Source organism: Ovis aries, chromosome 26, assembly GCF_016772045.2.
Source record: "Ovis aries strain OAR_USU_Benz2616 breed Rambouillet chromosome 26, ARS-UI_Ramb_v3.0, whole genome shotgun sequence".
Classification (NCBI taxonomy): domain Eukaryota; kingdom Metazoa; phylum Chordata; class Mammalia; order Artiodactyla; family Bovidae; genus Ovis; species Ovis aries.
This window is the reverse complement of record NC_056079.1, coordinates 9,167,553-9,188,455: the sequence shown is the minus strand read 5'-3', so window position 1 is coordinate 9,188,455 and position 20,903 is coordinate 9,167,553. Positions and strand designations below refer to the sequence as shown.

The 20,903-nt window shown below is 35.8% G+C and overlaps 1 non-coding gene across 1 annotated transcript; it reads left to right on the top strand.

Annotated features, from left to right (window-relative positions):
• The first annotated feature begins 20,530 nt into the window (after window positions 1-20,530).
• LOC114111096 (U6 spliceosomal RNA) lies at window positions 20,531-20,637 on the top strand. The gene has a single exon (XR_003587225.1). It is a non-coding gene; the product is annotated as a U6 spliceosomal RNA (small nuclear RNA).
• Window positions 20,638-20,903: the final 266 nt, after the last annotated feature.

The window sequence follows — 20,903 nt, the reverse complement described above, 5'->3', positions numbered from 1 at the left end:
TGATGTCTTTACTTATGTAGATTAAGGCTTTTTTTGTTTTCCAACATTTCCTACCCCTAGCTTCAGTGACTCTACTATTTTCCAGAGACTATAAATTTTGGTGACTTCCCTCTGTAGATTAAATCTTCAGTTCCTTAGGAAAGATATGTTAGTGTAGAGCTTTTAGAGTGGTAACAATTTATCTCTTTCAGCAGTGCTAGAGGGGAAGCCTTCTCAGGATGCTCTCAGATATTCCCTGTGAGCAACCTGTGGGATTCCTGGAGGGAAAGTCTGTAAGAGGGTATAATCCTGCCAATGGACCTCAGGAGTTTTACACTCTTATGCTGGCTAAACTTCAGCCTTTAAATATTTGTTTAAAAATTCTGGTTGAATTATTATTATTATTTTTTAATTTACAATATTGTATTGGTTTTGCCACACATCAACATGAATCTGCCACAGTTGAATCTTTTATTGAAATGCATAGTGTTTTGTGGTGTCTATACCACAAAAGCTTATTTCCCTCCTGTCTGTAGGAGAGACTGATATTCTGTCCAAACTGATACATGCTCTTTAAGAGAGAGAATTGTGTGTGCAAACACATCCTTTACTAAGCCTTTACTTGAATCCAGTAAACTTAGACTGGCAGCTGTTGTTTTACTTACAATGCAAATTATTTCTTCGCTGTATAAACCTTATGTAAAGATTATTTCCTACAATATGTCTTTCATGCCTGACTCTTGAAGTCATTTTTCATTTCTCTTTCTCCTTGGAAACATGAAGGGCATGTAATGATCTCTTGTACAAAGAAAATATAGTGAGTCTTGTTAGGTAGTTAGAATAGGAAAAAGGAGTCCAAAATAGTGGTAGCTAAAAGACAAAGAAGGAAAAAATCCCACAAAAATAGAACAATGTAAGGTCCAAGGACCAGAATGAAAACTTCTGGTGAAGCAAACAGCCCTCCTGGCTAGCCCAGTTTACACAGGGCAGGCTCAAGGGGAGGAGAAAAATCATATAAAGAGGAGCCAAAATTGAGACTCTCTTTTTCTCTTCTTTGCTCTTCTCTCTTCTCTTTGTGTCTATTGGGTTGGCCACCCTCATGCCCCAAGGATATATTTTCCTTTGCTTGCCAAATAAAACTGAGCTGTAACACTGCTCCATCCGTTGCTTCAAATTTTTGCTGCGGCAAGACAGAACCAAGGAAATTACATACTCCCCTGACAGTCTTACACCTCTAGATGTGCTAATTATGGGAGAAAGCTGTCCTTTTTTAACATATTCTGATATTTACAGTCACAGAGTTTTCCATTCAAATAGTCTGGAATATCTGTTAATTGCTCTTTAAAGTGAGAACCCCTACTTTTATAGACAAATTAACATGTGTTTCTGATTCTTGTTTGATTACTTTTGTTTCTTTTATTCCTTTAAAGAAAAGGCAACTAAAACATATTAGAATATAAGTTTAATTATCTATTTAGTTTTTGGTGTGATTTTACAATTTTTTTTTCTACAGCAAGTTTTGTTAAACATATTTCTCAAAGTAATGAATGAGATTTCATTTTATAAGTTGCTTCAGCAAAAACATATGTCAGTGTATGATATTCTCTTTAACACTTATTAGGTAACTAACAGTAATGCACTTAAGATTTATATTTGTTTCAGTGCAAAAAAGATTAGTATCATTATTCATGATGCATATTTATTTTTCTGGAGGCTTACTCATTATGATTTTTTTGGGGGGGGGTAATTTTTAGCTCTTATATCCTTTCATTATTTCTTACAGAGAAGTCATAGATTACCTTCTATGAACTGGTCACTTGTATGCTCTTACAAATAAAAATATATCCACCCATACTTGTTTCCAGTCTTTAACAAACTGAATAGCTAAGTATTTTAAAGCATCATCTTATATGAGTCCTATCATAGGCTTCCTTGCTTTCAACCACCTAATCCCAAAGTAATTGCCTACATGACCTGTTCCAAGAGATTCAGTATTCTGCAACAGACATCAGAGAAATAGTGACCTTGGATATACCACAAAATATACCTTAGCAGATACTAATTCTTAATGTCTTTTATCTAATTATATTTGCTTTACAACATTGTGTTAATTTTTCTGTACAGCAAAGTGATTCATTTATACATGTATATCTATTCTTTTTCATATTTTTTCCATTATGTTTTATCACAGGATATTGAATATATATATTCAATATCTAAGTAAATTGAATAGTTCCTTGTGCTATACAGTAGGACCTTGTTGTCTATCCATTCTAGATATAATAGTTTCATCTACTAATCTCAAGCTCCCAACGCATCCCTCCCCTACCTTTATCCCCCTTGGCAACCATCAATCTGTTCTATATGCCTCTTATCAGATATTCTTGACTACCTTGTAAGCAATTAAAGCACAAGGAATTTATCTTTGTATATATACTAACCAGTTAAAGGAACTTCACCCATATCAAAGTAGAACATTATATTCATAACGTTATAGATTATACCTCTTAAACTGTGGGTCTCCATAAGACTTCTAAAAGTAGTCTGTAGAAGGAAACTATGAGCCAAATCTTTGGAATATGCATGAGGTAACCTGTATTTGGTAAATACCACTGAACGGGAGACTCTTAGAAGCCCAGAACTGTGTTTGTAACACACTGTTTACACACATTTCCACTTTATAGTATCAGCTCTGTTTTTCCTCTGCCACCTTTAAGGCTACATCTAAGGTGCCCCCTTACTACAACTAATAACTTGCCTAGGTCTAGGTTTTACTAGGGACAAACTCTAACTCTACTATGCCAAACTATTTCTAGTATATTCAATTTAGGTAATTTTGCATATGGTAATGCCTCAAAATACAAATGAACTACTTCAGATTGTATCTGCTCTAACTGTTCATGCATAAGAAAACAAAGAGGATAATATAAAGGTGTATCAGACCTCCTTAGCTGTAATGATATTCATTTGCTCATAAAGGAAAATTATCCTTGTGATGAAATAGGTAAATAAATATTGTAAGGGTGTAGCAGTGATTTTTTTTTTTTCAAGACAACTGCCAGAGATAGCATACTTAGAACTCCACTAAAATTGGTTACATCACTTGCGCATTTTCTAATTTCTTATGTGGGAATCATGTTTTTTTTTTTTTCTTTTTTTCCCTCCAATGTGGGAACAAGGTTTGTTTTACTGTGGAATAAAGATTTAGACAGTTATAAATGTATGACTTCAACTTTCTCAGAGGACAGTCTTCCTAAAGAGATGGGAGGGATAAAATTCTTGTTAATAATCTAATACTTTTAAAGATTATTCTGCTCATTGGAATAAACAGTACAAGGTGGTAATCAACATTCATTCCTCACTTTACCTAAAAAATAAGATAGCATATTTCCTAGTGAGACACCCTGCCCATTTAGTTGCTTACCTTAAGTAATTACAGATGAAAAATAGTATCTTATTTTCTTTCAGCCAAGCAGCAGTTAAGTGTGCACTATTGCTAGACTTCATATACCAAAATGAATACCACAATTAACATGAAAAATCTATATCTGTACTAATGAAGAGGCAGCCTGGCTAAACTTTATATAATTTAAAGTAAATAATGTATGCAATTAAAAGAAAATATAGACTTAGGGAGTCATTGGCACTTGCTTTCTTGATCAAACCTGAAAATCTTATAATAATTTATTGTACTTGTATGTTTCATGATCCTTTGATATGTTATCCAGATGCTTGATGCTTTTGTACAACCACTGTCCCTACATGATTCCATAAATCAAAGAAAAAGACCATAATGCAATCATGCTGATCAGTATTCAGACTGATAATCAGACTTTAACAAACCTTTACCTTCCAGGAGCATCAGCAGCACTCGGGAGGCTCTGGACAGTTCCTCATGACATCTCCTGCTTTTGTGGCTTAGAAGGACAAAGTGGGGGAGTGAGGATAAAGAATTTCTGACTGAGGAGGGAAGGATTCTTTGTTCTTTGGATCTAATCATATTTAACCACTAGAGCTGTGTGAAAGGGGTTCTAAAGGATCTATGACAAGGTGGCATCAATAGGCAGGCTGTGAGAACCAGCCAGTTACAACTTATGCTTCTGAAAGTCAGCCAATCCATAAAGCATCACTCCAGTTTACATACTTTTGAAATCTCTAAAGTTTATATTTCCAAATATTTTTTTACAGTCATCAGTCCACTTTGTTCAAACATTTCCTTTTGTGTCTTACAGCTCTCCCTTCATTCAGTTCAGCTCAGTCGCTCACTTGTGTCCAACTCTTTGCGACCCCATGAATTGCAGCATGCCAGGCCTCCCTGTCCATCACCAACTCCCGGAGTTCACTCAAACTCACGTCCATCGAGTCAGTGATGCCATCCAGCCATCTCATCCTCTGTCGTCCCCTTCTCTTCCTGCCCCCAGTCCCTCCAAGCATCAGAGTCTTTTCCGATGAGTCAACTCTTCACATGAGGTAGCCAAATTACTGGAGTTTCAGCTGTAGCATCACCCCTTCCAAAGAACACCCAGGACTGATCTCCTTCAGAATGTTCTGGTTGGATCTCCTTGCAGTCCAAGGGATTCTCAAGAGTCTTCTCCAACACCACAGTTTAAAAGCATTCCTCGGCACTCAGCTTTCCTCACAGTCCAACTCTCACATCCATACATGACCACTGGAAAAACCATAGCCTTGATTAGAGAGAACTTTGTTGGCAAAGTAATAGCTCTGCTTTTGAATATGCTATCTAGGTTGGTCATAACTTTCCTTCCAAGGAGTAAGTGTCTTTTAATTTCATGGCTGCAGTCACCATTTGCAGTGGTTTTGGAGCCTGCAAAAATAAAGTCTGACACTGTTTCCACTGTTTCCCCATCTATTTCCCATGAAGTGATGGGACCAGATGCCATGATCTTAGTTTTCTGAATGTTGAGCTTTAAGCCAACTTTTTCACTCTTCTCTTTCACTTTCATCAAGAGGCTTTTTAGTTCCTCTTCACTTTTTGCCATAAGGGTGGTGTCATCTGCATATCTGAGGTTATTGATATTTCTCCCAGCAATCTTGATTCCAGCTTGTGCTTCTTCCAGCCCAGTGTTTCTCATGATGTACTCTACATATAAGTTAAATAAGCAGGGTGACAATATACAGCCTTGATGTACTCCTTTTCCTATTTGGAACCAGACTATTGTTACATGTCCCGTCATTATTGATTAATAAATTCAACTTTCCTTTTTCCCTTCCTCTATCCCTTCCTTCCTTCTTCCTTTTTCTCATTCCTAATGCAATAAAATAAATAAAACATCTTTATTTATAATCCATATTTAATTATACAACTTAGTTAATTTCACTTTGTAGCCCCAACATACAAAGGTGAAAGTATATATTACCTATTCCTTTATTTTATACCCTATATTTGTTCTGATATATGTGATACAAAATTTAGCTGTTACACAGTGTAAGCATGCATGATATTTTGTTTCACTTTCATAAATCAAAGACACACAAGAAAGAGCTGTAAATCAGTAATCTTTTAAATGTCAAAGTCAGCAGTACAGACAATACAAAAGTAATACAAAACAAATGTGTTTCATTTTGTCAACATTGGCTACTAGAAATTTAGAGAAAATGTTGAGAAAGAAAGGACAAATTCATCATGGTCTTGATCTGTTTTAACATCTGATTGATATCTCATTAATATCCATTTTTTCCATTTCCAGATTTCCTCAAATAATTTATCTTTTCTCCTTAAATGATGGTATTTATCACAGATAATATATGTAAGCAGCAGAGAAATGCTTTAGGGGGCGTATGGGGTTTGGGAGAAGAATGAGTATCTGGCAAGGCATTGTTCATGTAATTTGTTTGCTAGCTGAATTATATCAAAGGAAATAGAATTTCATGATCTTACTCTAGAGAGATGCCAGCTACTAGGGAAGAAAACACTTAAGGGCTTTAGCAAAACTCACAGTATAGGTCAGTTCAGTGCAAATCATAAAACACAAAGGTTGACTTTAATCCACTTTGCTTACTTGGAAGGAAGCTTTAAGTCCTTCAAAATTCAGAGAGGCTCATATATTTAGAGCTAGTTAAAATCCTATTAAACCAAAGAGGGATTATGTAGATTAATACAAGGAGGGTTATTTTGTTGTTTGTTTTAATATAACATTCTCTGAACCATTCTTGATTATTGGAGTCTTCCAACTGAGTCTTTTTGAAACTAATATTCATAGAATCCTAATAAATGAAGGAGATTGCTAGTTAATACTTTTTAGTGGCAAATTTTACCATGAATGATGTCATTAAAAATACTTTGCTTGTAGCAATATGTGATAGAAGAACATATTAAGATTAAAAATTAAGCATGCAAAAATGGCAGCATAGGCAAGGGCCACCAGAGCACTGCATTTACATGGGATAGGAAATTTTGCCAGATTTATTCAAACTTCTTGATTTTGTTGCTGTAGTTCCCTGCACCCCCACCCCATCTTATCAAGATAGATAAATAGACAGATAAGTAGAGACATAGACAGACAGACAGACATAGATGTTTGAAGCAGACATTTATCTCTGTCCATCTATACACTTTATCTCCTAATTCTTTGGATAAACTTCAAAACTTCTATTAATGACATATTGACACCTCTTAAAGAGATTTTTAGTTCTTCAAAAATTTATATGACTTAATCTTTAGAACAGGATGAGTGAGTGAGTGAAGTCATTCAGTCGTGTCTGACTCTTTGAGACCCCATGGACTATAGCCTACCAGGCTCCTCTGTCCATGGAATTTTCCAGGCAAGAGTACTGGAGTGGGTTGCCATTTCCTTCTCCAGGGGATATTCCTGACTCAGGGATTGAACCCGGGTCTCCCACATTGCAGGCAGACGGTTTACCGTCTGAGCCACCAGGGAAGTCAGAACAGGATAATGGCTAATAATGCAGGATATATACGTATGTATATAGTTGACCCTTGAACAATATAATTGACCCTTGAACAGGTGAGGGTTAGGGGCACAGTGCTGTTGAAAATCCACTTAAATTTTTCCTGTTTGATTTCAATATCCAGGTTTCCACATCCCCACATTCAACCAGCTGTTGATTATATAATATTTACTACAGAAAAATATCTGCATTTAAGCTGACTTTGGCAGTTCAAACTTGGGTTGTTCAAGGGCCACCTGTATAAAGATTTTTCATCTAATATTTCTTTAAGTCTAAGTAACTTAAAATAGAAAATTAGTGTTTTGATCCTTTTTATCATATTTAACTAGATTGTTGCTGTTTAGTCGCTAAGTTGTGTCTGACTCTTTGTGACCCCATGGACTGCATAACACCAGGCTCCTCTGTCCTTAACTATTTCCTAGAGTTTGCTCAAATTCATGTCCCTTGAGTCAGTAATACTACAAATGAGATGCTGTATATATGAGAGGATGCTCATCCTCTGCCACTTTTTTCTCCTTTTGCCTTCAATTTTTCCCAGAATCAGGGTCTTTTCCAGTTAGTTGGCTCTTTTAACCAGGTGGCCAAAGTACTGGAGCTTCAGCTTTGATATAGTTAGATTTCATCTATTTATTTAATTACTGCTTATGATTTTATGACATGTTTCAGGGATGGTGCTATATACTAGAATAGACAAGGACTCTCCTCTAGGGCCATCTACTGAGGGAAATCAGTCCTTAGTTTCTTTATGTATGTTCAGCCCCTTATTTAAGTAATAAATAAAGATGCAGAAGTCCAGTCAGGTAGAAGTGTCCATACTGACATAGACACAGTGTAGAAAATAATCAGAGATGCATAAATGTATAGATAAAATATATAGATAAAAGCCTAAATTGTGCATACCATTAAATATTTGAGGCTTCCCTGGTGGCTCAGATGGTAAAGCGTCTGCCTGCAATGTGGGAGACCCGGTTTCGATTCCTGGGTCGGGAAGATCCCCTGGAGAAGGAAATGGCAATCCACTCCAGCACTCTTGCCTGGAAAATCCCGTGGACAGAGGAGCCTGATAGGCAACAGTCCATGGGGTCGCAAAGAGTCGGACATGACTGAGCAACTTCACTTACTCACTCATTAAATATTTAAATTAAGTATTTAAAAGCAAGCAAGGCTCTTCTCTTAATTCCATTCCTGGTTTGTATCATTCCTGAAGAGGAACATGATTAAAGGCTTATTTTAAACTATCTCAAAAAAAACCCCAAAACAGTTATTTAAAAAAATCACTGGGTGGTGGACTCATGTCAATGTATGGCAAAAGCAATACAGTATTGTAAAGTAAAATAAAGTAAAAATAAAAATTAAAAAAAAAATCACTGGGTAGGCCAAATGGGGAAAAATGGTACAAAGAAATACCTTGGAGGACAGTTTTGTTGTACAACATTTGGCTTTAAATAAATGCATGGACCTGCTACTGAAAATGTATTACATATGTCAAACGAACAGTAATTAAACTGCTCCCTCTAAGCTTTTTTGATAGGCCATTTTCAGAATGAATGGCTGTGGCTGAGAAAGGGCACTTGGCATTTAAAATCCCTACCTTCAGGATATTATTCTCCCTGATATTCCCATTGAATGTGATTTCTTTTCTCACTCTCATGACAACTTGGAAGAAAGTTTTCTGCTACTTAGCAAAAGATGACTTTAGAGCCACATAGAAATTGTAAAATGTTCTTATAGTGTATGTAATTTGGTCATTAAAGTAAAATGATGAATGATGAGGATATGTATAAATACTAAAGAAGAATCACAGATTGAGCAGGTTGTCATGGTAAAAATGGCAAGTTTTAAAGATCAGCTAATGGAAATCGATATATATCACAATGGTTATTACAAAATAGTTTAAAATTATTACCTGTTCATAGTTGTTTAGCATATGTACCATATAGATATGAATATATACATACCCATATAGACACATAAACACACACATATATAAATATAGTTTCTGATCATGACCTCTAATTTCTTCTTAAGGATAAGGAATTCATGAGCTAAATCTTTGCTAATGGTTAAAAGAAAATGATAAAAGTTGAACTATGTTTATTTAGAAGTAATTGTCAATAATTTTCAAAGTCTTGTTTATAAAAATAAATTTAACTGATATTTTCTACATACTCATAAGTTTCTCTTCACTTTGCTTCAGCACACATCATAGAGTGTATACCTTACACACTGACTTACTGCCCGAAAGGTAACATTTTTGTAACGTTTGTGCTATACTTTTTTCTTCACCCAAATCTAGCAGCAATAGCTGGAGAAGGAAAGGAAGCCATCTCATTCAGAATTAAGTACTAAACCTGATCATTTCAACTATATATACCCCATCTCATTCATTTTCCCATCTTTTTAAGAATTTTCTGCAATTTATTGTGATCCAGATAGTAAAAGTCTTTAGCATAGTCAGTGAAGCAGAAGAGGATATTTTTCCTGAAATCCTATACTTTCTCCATGATTCCATGAATGTAGGCAATTTGATTGCTGATTCCTCTGCTTTTTCTAAACCCAGCGTCTGAATCTGGAAGTTCTTGGTTCACATACTGTTGAAGTCTATATTGAAGGATTTTGAGCATTACCTTGCTAGCATGGGAAATGATCACAACTGTATACTAGTTGAAACATTCTTTGACATTGCTCTTCTTTGAGATTGGAATGAAAACTGACTTTTTTTCGGTATTGTGGCCACTGATGAGTTTTCTATATTTGCTGACATATTGAGTGCAGCATCATCTTTTAGGATTTGAAATAGGTCAGCTGGAATTATGTCACCTCCTCTAGCTTTGTTTATGTAATGTTTTCTAAGGCTCACTGAATGTCTGGCTCTAGGTGAGTGACTATATAATTGTGGTTATCTTAATTGTGGTTATCATTAAGACCTTTTTTGTATAGTTCTCTGTGTTTTCTTGCCACCTCTTCTTTATTTCTTCTGCTTCTATTAGGTCTTCACTGTTTCTGTCCTTTAACATGCTCATCTTTACATGAAATATTCCCTTGAGAGCTCCAATTTTCTTGAAGAAATACCTAATCTTACCCATTGTATTATTTTCTTCTGTTTCTTTTCACTGTTGGACTTCCCTGGTGGCTCAGATGGTAAAGCGTCTGTCTACAATAAGGTAGACCCGGGTTCAATCTCTGGGTTGGAAAGATCCCCTGGAGAAGGAAATGGCAATCCACTCCAGGACTATTGCCTGGAAAATCCCATGGACAGGGGGAGCCTGGTAGGCTACAGTCTGTGGGGTCTCAGAGTTGGACACGACTGAGCGACTTCACTTTCTTTCACTTTATCTTTCCTTGGTGTTCTCTGGAACTCTGCATTCATTTGGATATATCTTTCCCTTTCTGCTTTGCTTTTCCTTCTCTTCTTTCCTCAGCAATGCATAAAGCCTCCTTAGTCAACCACTTTTCCTTCTTGCATTTCTTTTTCTTTGGGTTATTTTTAGCTACCACCTCCTGTACAATGTTAGTAGCTTTCATGGGTAGTTTTCAGGCACTCTGTCTGCCACTTCTAACCCCTTGAATGTATTCATCACCTCCACTGTACAATCATAAGGAATTTGATTTTGATCATACCTGAGTGGTCTAGTGGTTTTCCCTAATTTCTTTATTTTAAGCCTGAATTTTGCAATAAGGAGCTCATGATATGAGCCATAGTCAGCTCCAGACTTTGCTTTTGCTGACAGTATATAGCTTCTCTATCTTTGGCTGCAAAGAACATAATTAGTCTGATTTCAGTATTGCCTATCTGGTGATGTCCATGTGTAGAGTTGTCTCTTGTGTTTTTGGAAAATGCTGTTTGCTATGACCAATGCATTCTCTTGTCAAAACTCTGTTAGCCTTTGCTTTGATTCATTTTGTACTCCAAATTTGCCTGCTGTTCCTAGTATCTCTTGACTTCCTACTTTTGCATTCCAATCCCCTATGTTGAAAAGGACATCTTTTATTGGTGTTCATAGAACCAGTCAGCCCTAGCCTCTTTAGCATCAGCAGCTGGGGCATAGACTTGGATTACTGTAATGTTGAATGTTTGCCTTGGAAACAAACCGAGATCATTCTGTCACTTTTATATTGCAACCAAGTACTGCATTTAAGACTATTTTGTTGACTATGAGGGCTACTCCATTTCTTCTAAAGAATTTTTACCCACAGTAGTAAACATAATGGTGATCTGAATTAAATTTGCTCATTCCCATCCATGTTAGTTCAGTGATTCCTAAGATGTCGATGTTCAATTTTGCCATCTCCTGCTTGATCATATCTGATTTACCTTGATTCATGAACCTAGCATTCCAGATTCCTATGCAATATTATGCTTTTCAGCATCAGACTTTAGTTTCACTACCAGACATATCCACAGCTGATCTTTGTTCACATATATTCATTTATTCATTTTAAAATTATACAAATATTTCTTAACCTATTATGTGCTAATCACTTTTCTTCTCATTAGGGAAACAAAAATAATTAATTAGCTCTGACCTCGATGCAGTAAAAATAATAATACTAATAATGAGAAATAGAGAAGCATGAGTAGATTGTAGAAAACAAGGTAAAAATAAAGCAATAGAAAAAAACTCCTAATAAATTAGCAGTGGAGAGAGGGTGTGAATTTCTGCAAAAGACTTAGGAAGCTTACATTTGGACTGAAGCTTAATAGATACTTGGTGAGTATAAATATATAAAGAAAGGGGTAAGAAGCATCATTTCTCAGAAAAGAAGGAAGGAGTAAAAGAAAGGAGCCCCCTCCCAGAATATGTGTACCACTCCATGAATATTTTAGGGGATGATGAATTGATAGTGAGAAATAAACCTCTTGGTAATTGTCAAATATCTTGAAATTCCATTTAAAACCAATACAATTGATTCAGTTTTGACAATTCTCAGTTTCTAAGTTTAAATGTCTTCATGCAATAAATTCTCCTGCCATACTGTATCATCAAATACATGATATTCTAGAAGATATACTAGCTGAAGTTATAGGTGATATTAACTGTACTTTTCTAAAACTATCACCCTGATTTGTAATGTGGAAAAGCTTGATTTAACAAACATTAATAAAAGCATTATTTTAACATAAGATTTTTCAAAAGAAATATCTATCTATTATGGGTAAACACATGGAAGGGCCATTTGGTTGTTGTAGAGTCTCTAGATGACTATAGATGACTTTATATTTTAGGAACCAAGCTGTTAAGTTATGAACTAGTACAGCCAAAACTAAAAAAGACAGACTGGTTCCAAAGCCCATGTTCTTCTGTTACTCAAACTGCATTACCTTAAGCCTAGAAGAGTTTTTTGTTTTTTGTGTTTTTTTCCATTAAAATGTTTGTGAGTAAGTGAGGTTGGTAGGAAGAGTACCTTACCACTTTGAAATAATATGCAGTGTCACAATATATAAAGCAGACAAAATTGGTGTTTGATCCTTGAAACAAAATTGTAAACTGTTTTCATTGAATCATGACATAGTCTTTATTGCCTATGACAAAGACTCTGAAATTCACAATCAGGTATTGTCACCATTGTTTTAAAATTTTTAGAAGATATTACCACAGAAAATATGACATTTTAATTACTGTTTTTTTTAATAATTGTGTCTCATTGATAAAGAACCTGCCTGCTAGTGCAGGAAACATAAGTTCAATCCCTGGGTCAGGAAGCTCCCCTGGAGAAGGAAATGGAAACACACTCGATTATTCTTACCTGGGAAATCTCCTGGACTAAGGAGCCCAGCAGGCTACATTCCATGGTGTTGCAAGAGTCACACATGATTCTGATTAAACAGCAATGTAGCAAATAAAACAATATACACACAATGTTAATTTAGAAAGTACTTTGTTAAACAATAATGACTTAAAAGTTATGTTTCAGTAATTATCAGCTACACCTGATTTAATGAAAAAGTATTACAATTGTTAATACTTCATATTTTAAACTAGCAAATCATTCATAATATGCATCCTATTTCTTTGCTTATGTATTGCAGTGATTCTATTTCTGCCCTTACTTATCAAAAAATATGTTGTTTATCATAGCATATCATAATTTGGCTTATTATTTTGTGAGGAATGTTTCCTAAAATTTTATGGTGTGTAATAATCAATTGATTTTTAATGCAAGGGCAACATTCCATTATTTAACCTTAGAATTAAATATGTAAACATGAGACTATGTAGCTAAAACTCCCCCAATAAGCTGAAATACTTCAACAGTGGTTACTGATTTTAATATACATATTTTAACCTGTAGCCATAAAATTTTAATATGCAGTAATACCCAATTACCCCAATAACTTTATGTAGCAGGCAGTTGTTGAAAGATGCTTTAAAAAGGAGAGAACTGAGGTTATAACTATTGACTTCTGGTAATTTATAATTAGAGATACTGAAAATGGAATTTATTTGGAAGTCATTTATATATTAATCTACATTGTAGATTTTTAATAGGATGCTTAAAGTGTTGTTCACTTTCTTAGTAAACAACAGAGCTGCTAACAGAAAAATAGTTCTGTCTTAAATATTTGTAATCTGAAGTGAATGTTATCAGTTAAGATTCATACTATAAGCGTAATTTTTCTAGTTTATGTAATTTCAAAGAAATAAGTTATTGAATCGCTAAACATGCTTTTAATTGTATAAAATCTCATATTTAAGTAAATGCATTTAAATGACAGTTTTAAAACTGATGAACCCATACAGAGAGTATATTCGTATTTTACTGAACCTTAGTAAAGTATTACTTGTCCTGGCATCTTATTCACATTCTTTAATTACAATATCACTTTGTGATATATATCACATAGTAAATATTTAATTATAATAAAAAATCCAACTCATTTTCAAAGTAAAAAAGAAATTATTAACTGGACACTGATATCTCATAATACTAAAGACAGAAACATATCTATATCTTAAAAATCACTGGAACTAGGAACTACACTGTCAGGATGACGCGGTATATCAATCTCTTTTTCTTTTCTTTTTATTCTCTTTTCCTTTTATTTTTGTTCTGTTATTTTTGTTTTCTATCATATGTTAGTAAGGGTGGTTTTATCTGCATAATAAGAATCATACCCATTGATGTATTTCAAAGAAAATAATAATCTATTGCTTAATAGCATCTAAAAGTACAAAGCATTTTTGAACTTAATATAAATGTGAAATGTCAGATCAATATGGACATGTAGGTTAATTAAAACATATTTACAGATTGAACATCTGTTCAAAAGTACTGATGGGTTTATATCTAACATATTACATTCAAATACAACTCTTTCATTGGTGATTTATTTTGATTGACAGTATGAAGCACAAAAATGTCTTAACATTTTTCTAAACCATTATGCAATAAGTAATTGATTGAATAATGTTACTTTCTCTAAACATGCCAACTCCATGAATACAAAGTACAAAACTTTTCCATTTTTGTTTTTCTTGTGTTAATAGGGCATTATTTTACAAAGAGTTAGGAAATTACTTAGAATTGAAGAAAAGTACTAAAATAACTATTTTAAATGTTATAACTGTTCATATAATACATTTTTAATATCTCAGCAATGTATTATTAAATTTCAAATGGACAAAATACTTTTTAATTATAAATTTGTGAATGCCAATAAGAGAGAACTGTCATAACCAAACATGGTGCTTTTAAAATTAACAGTTCATCTGTTAGAAGGTATGCAATATATTGCACTATTAATTTATTTTGGCTTTATGCATTCATCTTATTTTCACAAATGATATTTGCCCTTAGGCAATACCAATTTCCTTTTTCATGATGTTCATTAAGTTATTCAAAGTTCCCACTGTTTGCTAGACAGGGATTTCTTCAAGGCACAAAATCTATTTAACCATATTCCTAATACAGTGTTGGAAACATAGAAGACAATTTACACTAAGTAAACATTTTTGAAATAAATATACTTAGAATGATCTGAAACAACCTGTAGTTCCTACTTTTCTAGTAAGAGCCAATAAACTACTGCAACTTCCAGAGTAAATAACCCATTGGCTCTTCTGGTACATATGAATTGCCCTACAGTCCTTTATGACATGATATTATTGATTTTTTTGATGAGAAAATTGTGTATACAATGTGTCAGATCTCTTACCTTCAACTTGCATCAGAACTTTAATGAGTTGAAAGTCCTTTGTCCTATGGAAAAAACCAAACTTGGTGAATGTAGACTTGTTTTTGCTTCAAAAGAGAAGATACCTAGAAAAAAAATATGTGTTTATTTTAAGATTTACTTTTATCTCATTTTCAACTTTACCTTCTAGTCAGAGAATGATTGCAGAGTATGTTTTTAATTAGGCTTAATTTTTGCCTATTTTATAACACTAATAATGTTATTTGTTTTAAAATAATATTCTGTTCAGTTCAGTTCAGTCATTCAGTCATGTCCGACTCCTTGCTACCACATGAATCGCAGCACGCTAAGGCCTCCCAGTCCATCACCAACACCTGGAGTTCAGTCAAACTCATGTCCATCTAGTTGGTGATGCCATTCTGCCGTCGCATCCTCTGTCATCCCCTTCTCCTCCTGCCCCCAATCCCTCCCAGCATCAGAGTATTTTCCAATGAGTCAACTCTTTGCATGAGGTGTCCAAAGTACTGGAATTTCAGCTTTAGCATCAGTCCTTCCAATGAACACCCAGGACTGATCTCCTTTAGAATGGACTGGTTGGATCTCCTTGCAGTCCAAGGGAATCTCAAGAGTCTTCTCCAGTATCACAGTTCAAAAGCATCAATTCTTCAGCGCTCAGCTTTCCTCATAGTCCAACTCTCACATCCGTACATGACCACTGGGAAAACCATAGCCTTGACTAGATGGGCCTTTGATGGCAAAGTAATATCTCTGCTTTTGAATATGCTTTCTAGGTTGGTCATAACTTTTCTTCCAAGGAGTAAGCATCTTTTAATTTCATGGCTGCAGTCACCATTTGCAGTGATTTGGAACCCCCAAAAATAAAGTCTGACATGTTTCCACTGTTTCCCCATCTATTTCCCATGAAGTGATGGGACCAGATGCCATGATCTTTGTTTTCTAAATGTTGAGCTTTAAGCCAACTTTTTCACTCTCCTCTTTGACTTTCATCAAGAGGCTTTTTAGTTCCTCTTCACTTTCTGCCATAAGGGTGGTGTTATCTGCATATCTGAGGTTATTGATATTTCTCCCAGCAATCTTGATCCCAGCTTGTGCTTCTTCCAGCCCAGTGTTTCTCATGATGTACACTGCATATAAGTTAAATAAGCATGGTAACAATATTCAGTCTTGGCATACTCCTTTTCCTATTTGGAACCAGTCTGTTGTTTCATGTCCCGTTCTAACTGTTGCTTCCTGACCTGCATATAGGCTTCTCCAGAGGCAGGTCAGGTGATCTGGTATTCCAAGGAACTGCAGCTGCATGGGCGCAAGAGGGCCGAGAGGAGCTACTCCACGTTCAAGATCAGGAGAAGAGGCCGTGAGGAGATACCCCTCATCCAATGTAAGGAGCAGTGGCTGCACTTTCCGGAACAGCCATGAATAGATACCCCATGTCCAAGGTAAGAGAAACCCAAGTAAGATGGTAGGTATTGCGAGAGAACATCAGAGGGCAGACACACTGAAGCCATAAGCACAGAAAACTAGCCAATCTGATCACACAGACCACAGCCTTGTCTAACTCAATGAAATAAGCCATGCCACATGGGGCCACCCAAGATGGGCAGGTCATGGTGGAGAAGTCTGACAAAATGTGGTCCACTAGAATTGGGAATGGCGAACCACTTCAGTATTCTTGCCTTGAGAACCCCATGAACAGTATGAAAAGGCAAAATGATAGGACACTGAAAGATGAACTCCCTAGGTCTGTAGGTACCCAATACGCTACTGGAGATCAATGGAGAAAAAACTCCAGAAAGAATGAAGGGATGGAGCCAAAGCAAAAACAATACCCAGTTGTGGATGTGACTGGTGATAGAAGCAAGGTCCAATGCTGTAAAGAGCAATATTGCATAGGAACCTGGAATGTCAGGTCCATGAATCAAGGCAAATTGGGAGTGGTCAAACAGGAGATGGCAAGGGTGAACGTCAACATTCTAAGAAACAGCAAACTAAAATGGACTGTAATGGGTTATTTTAAGTCAGATGACCATTATATCTACTACTGTTGGCAGGAATCCCTTAGAAGAAATGGAATAGCCATCATGGTCAACAAAAGAGTCCGAAATACAATACTTGGATGCAATCTCAAAAATGACAGAATGATCTCTGTTTGTTTACAAGGCAAACCATTCCATATCATGGTAATTCAAGCCTATGCCCCAACCAGTAACTCTGAAGAAGCTGAAGTTGAATGGTTCTATGAAGACCTACAAGACCTTTTAGAACTAACCCCCCAAAAAAGATGTTCTTTTCATTATAAGGGACTGGCATGCAAAAGTAGAAAGTCAAGAAACACCTGGAGTAATTGGCAAATTTGGCCTTAGAGTTTGGAATGAAACAGGGGAAAGGTTAATAGAGTTTTACCAAGAGAACGAACTGGTCGTAGCAAACACCCTCTTCCAACAACACAAGAGAAGACTCTACACATGAACATCACCAGATGGTCAACACTGAAATCAGACTGATTATATTCTTTGCAGCCAAAGATGGAGAAGCTCTATACAGTCAGCAAAAATAAGACAGGGAGCTGACTGTGGCTCAGATCATGAAATCCTTATTGCCAAATTCAGACTTAAATTGAAGAAAGTGAGGAAAACCACTAGACCATTTGGGTATGACCTAAATAAAATATTCTGTTACTGCCACACAAAAGCTGTTTATCTCAGCAGTTAATACTACATATATAATTGGACAATAGTATATTTATTCTTATGTATATTATAAAATAACTATTTGTTTCTTTTTTCTTATTTTATACACAAATATCAAGAATACCAGTTTAACATTTCCATCTAAGTAAATGTTCTTGCCAACTTACCGTTATCTCTCTCTAATGGTACTATTCTGAAGCTAAATTACTTAGTTGGTTAGAGATTCAAAACCACTGAAGATTCCTTTGGCTTCATTTTATCTTGCAATTTCACCAACATTCTTTCACTGTTTGCCTTTTGTACTATCTTCTAAATCCTAACAATTCATTAGGATCAATTAAGAATTGGAAATAAGAAAAGCTTGGAAGCCTGTTTTATCCCAGGTTAAACCTGATGGCTCAGATGGTAAAGACTCTGCCTTTAATGCAGGCCAGGTTTCAGTCCCTGGGTGGGGAATATCACCTGGGGAAGAGAATGGCAGCCCACTTCTGTAATATTGCCTGGGAGACCCCATAAACAGAGGAGCCTGGCGGTTTACAGTCCATGGGGTCCCAAAGGGTTGGACATCAGTGAACACCAAACACACAAAAGGCCAATTAATGTTTCTGGGAAAAGGGTCAGAGATTGCCTTGTTTTCAAAATTTCAGAGATATATCTAATATTTAGTATGGTGAGATTCACTGTCTTAATCATGCTTTTCTTGTAGCACATTTTGTTTAATTGTGTCTTTTACAAAGAGATTTTGGATCTTATCATAGGATATTTTCAATTTTATTGTGGAGGCAAATTTGTTAAGTTTGGAAGTACTAATTGCATCAGAGTTAAAAATAATTGTTTTGGATTTTGTTTTTGTTTTTTTTCACTTTTAATTTATGCTTTCATACTTTTAAGAATGAAATGAAATTCTTAACACAAGTAGGCGCAGTAATGATTTGGTGATCCTGTTAAGTTCCTTTACTGGACCCCAGTGCCTAAGAATTCGCTCTAGTAGGTCTCAGACATGTAACTTATCAAACAACTGATAAAGATGCCAATCAAATATGACCCACATTAGTGAAAGAGATATAATATCCCTCACCTTGTTTAATCAGAACTGCAAACTTGTAGTGCTTAGTTCTGAAAGAAGTCTCAAAGGGGAGGAACTGCTGCCCAGAGAGCCGCTCTGTCCACCCTTGCCATCCTTAATTCTGGCTCTCAGTTACCTTCACACTGTGAACACCGCTCAGGAGCTCTCTGGATCCAGTTGTTTCTCTTAGTGAAGTTTAGAACATTGCAGCAATCATCATAATTTATTAAACATTTAAAAAGAACACAAAGGATATGCACACAGGAGATATAAAGCTGTAGAAGTGGTAACATGCTTTTCATCCCATGCTTTGACCTTTACTCTCTCTGACCCAGCCCACATGGACTCTGAGGATTCCATCATTTGTATATTTAGGTAACAGCTATTCCTGCTGCTGCTGCTAAGTCACTTCGGTTGTGTCTGACTCTGTGCAACCCCCTAGATGGCAGCCCACTAGGCTCCCTCGTCCCTGGGATTCTCCAGGCAAGAACATTGGAGTGGGTTGCCATTTTCTTCTCCAATGCATGAAAATGAAAAGTGAAAGTGAAGTCGTTCAGTCATGTCTGACTCTTTGCGACCCCATGGACTGCAGCCTACCAGGCTCCTCCATCCATGGGATTTTCCAGGCAATAGTACTGGAATGGGGTGCCATTGCCTTCTCCCAGCTATTCCTAGGCTCTTCTAAATATCTTCATTTTGAGAGGCAAAATTTCTAGCACAGTGGCCTTCATGAAAAATGTGCTGTGTAAGGAGTGGACTACCCCAGAGTAAATCCTCTGTCAACAACACTTCCTTCCCATATCTTATTATTTTTAATAGGTTTCTCTGTTTATACTCTATATGCTTCCAGAATTATGTGTTCAGCATTTTCTAGTAAAAATGGTATTACATTTGTGCTTTATAGAACTAAAATGCTCCTATTTTAACTGAAATTCATATGTGGTCTTCAGTTACAAAATAGGAAATATTTTCTCCAGTTCATTTCTCTAATCCATTCACTTTTTCTCTAGTCCATTATATTAAACATTATCAACAGATAGAGAGACTTATACCTTGGTTCTACCATTAAGAAGTTGATTAGGTAGGTGCCAGGTATACAGTCATGAAAAATAAAGCAATTTTTCTTTTGATGTGTTTAAAATCTAAATAAACCAATTACTATTAAACTACAAATTATGTAAGCCTAAAGTACAGAATTTTAGCAAAGAAATAAACTTTACGTTTGGCTAAGGACATTTAGACAGACAGTTCAGATGCTCAGTTGTGGCCAACTCTTTGTGAACCCATGGACTGCAGCACACCAGGCCTCCCTGTCCATCACCAATCCCTGGAGTTTACTTAAACTCATGTCCATTGAGTCGGTGATGCCATCCAACCATCTCATCCTCCGTCATCCCCTTCTCCTCCTTCTGTCAATCTTTCCCAGCATCAGGGTCTTTTCCAGTGAGTCAGCTCTTCGCATCAGGTGGCCAAAGTATTGGAGTTTCAGCATCAGTCCTTCCAATGAATATTCAGGACTTATTTCTTTTGGGATGGGCTGGTTGTATCTTCTTGCAGTCCAAGGAACTCTCAAGAGTCTTCTCCAACACCACAGTTCAAAAGCATCAAGAAGTGATGGTTAAATACAGCATAGAAAAAACCTAGCTAAAAAATAATAAAAATAATAATAAAAACCTGGCTGAGGAAGTGCTATTTAAAATATATCAGAGGATGCTCAGTTTGCCAGCACATATGCTGAAATTAGAATGATACAAAAAGGATTAGCATGACCCCTGCATAAGAATAACACACCCAACTGTGAAGCATTCCCCATTTTTGACATATGTACCCCAATGTTCATTACAGTTCTATTTACAATAACAAGGACATGGAAACAACCTAGATATCCAGGGACAGAGGAATGGATAAAGAAGATGTGGTGTATATATATATATATATATATATATATATATGTACATATACATACAATAGAATATTACTCAACCATAGAAGAAACACATTTGATTCAGTTCTAGTGAGATGGATGAAACTCGAGCCTGTTACACAGAGTGAAGTTAGAAATAGAAAAACAAATATTATCTAC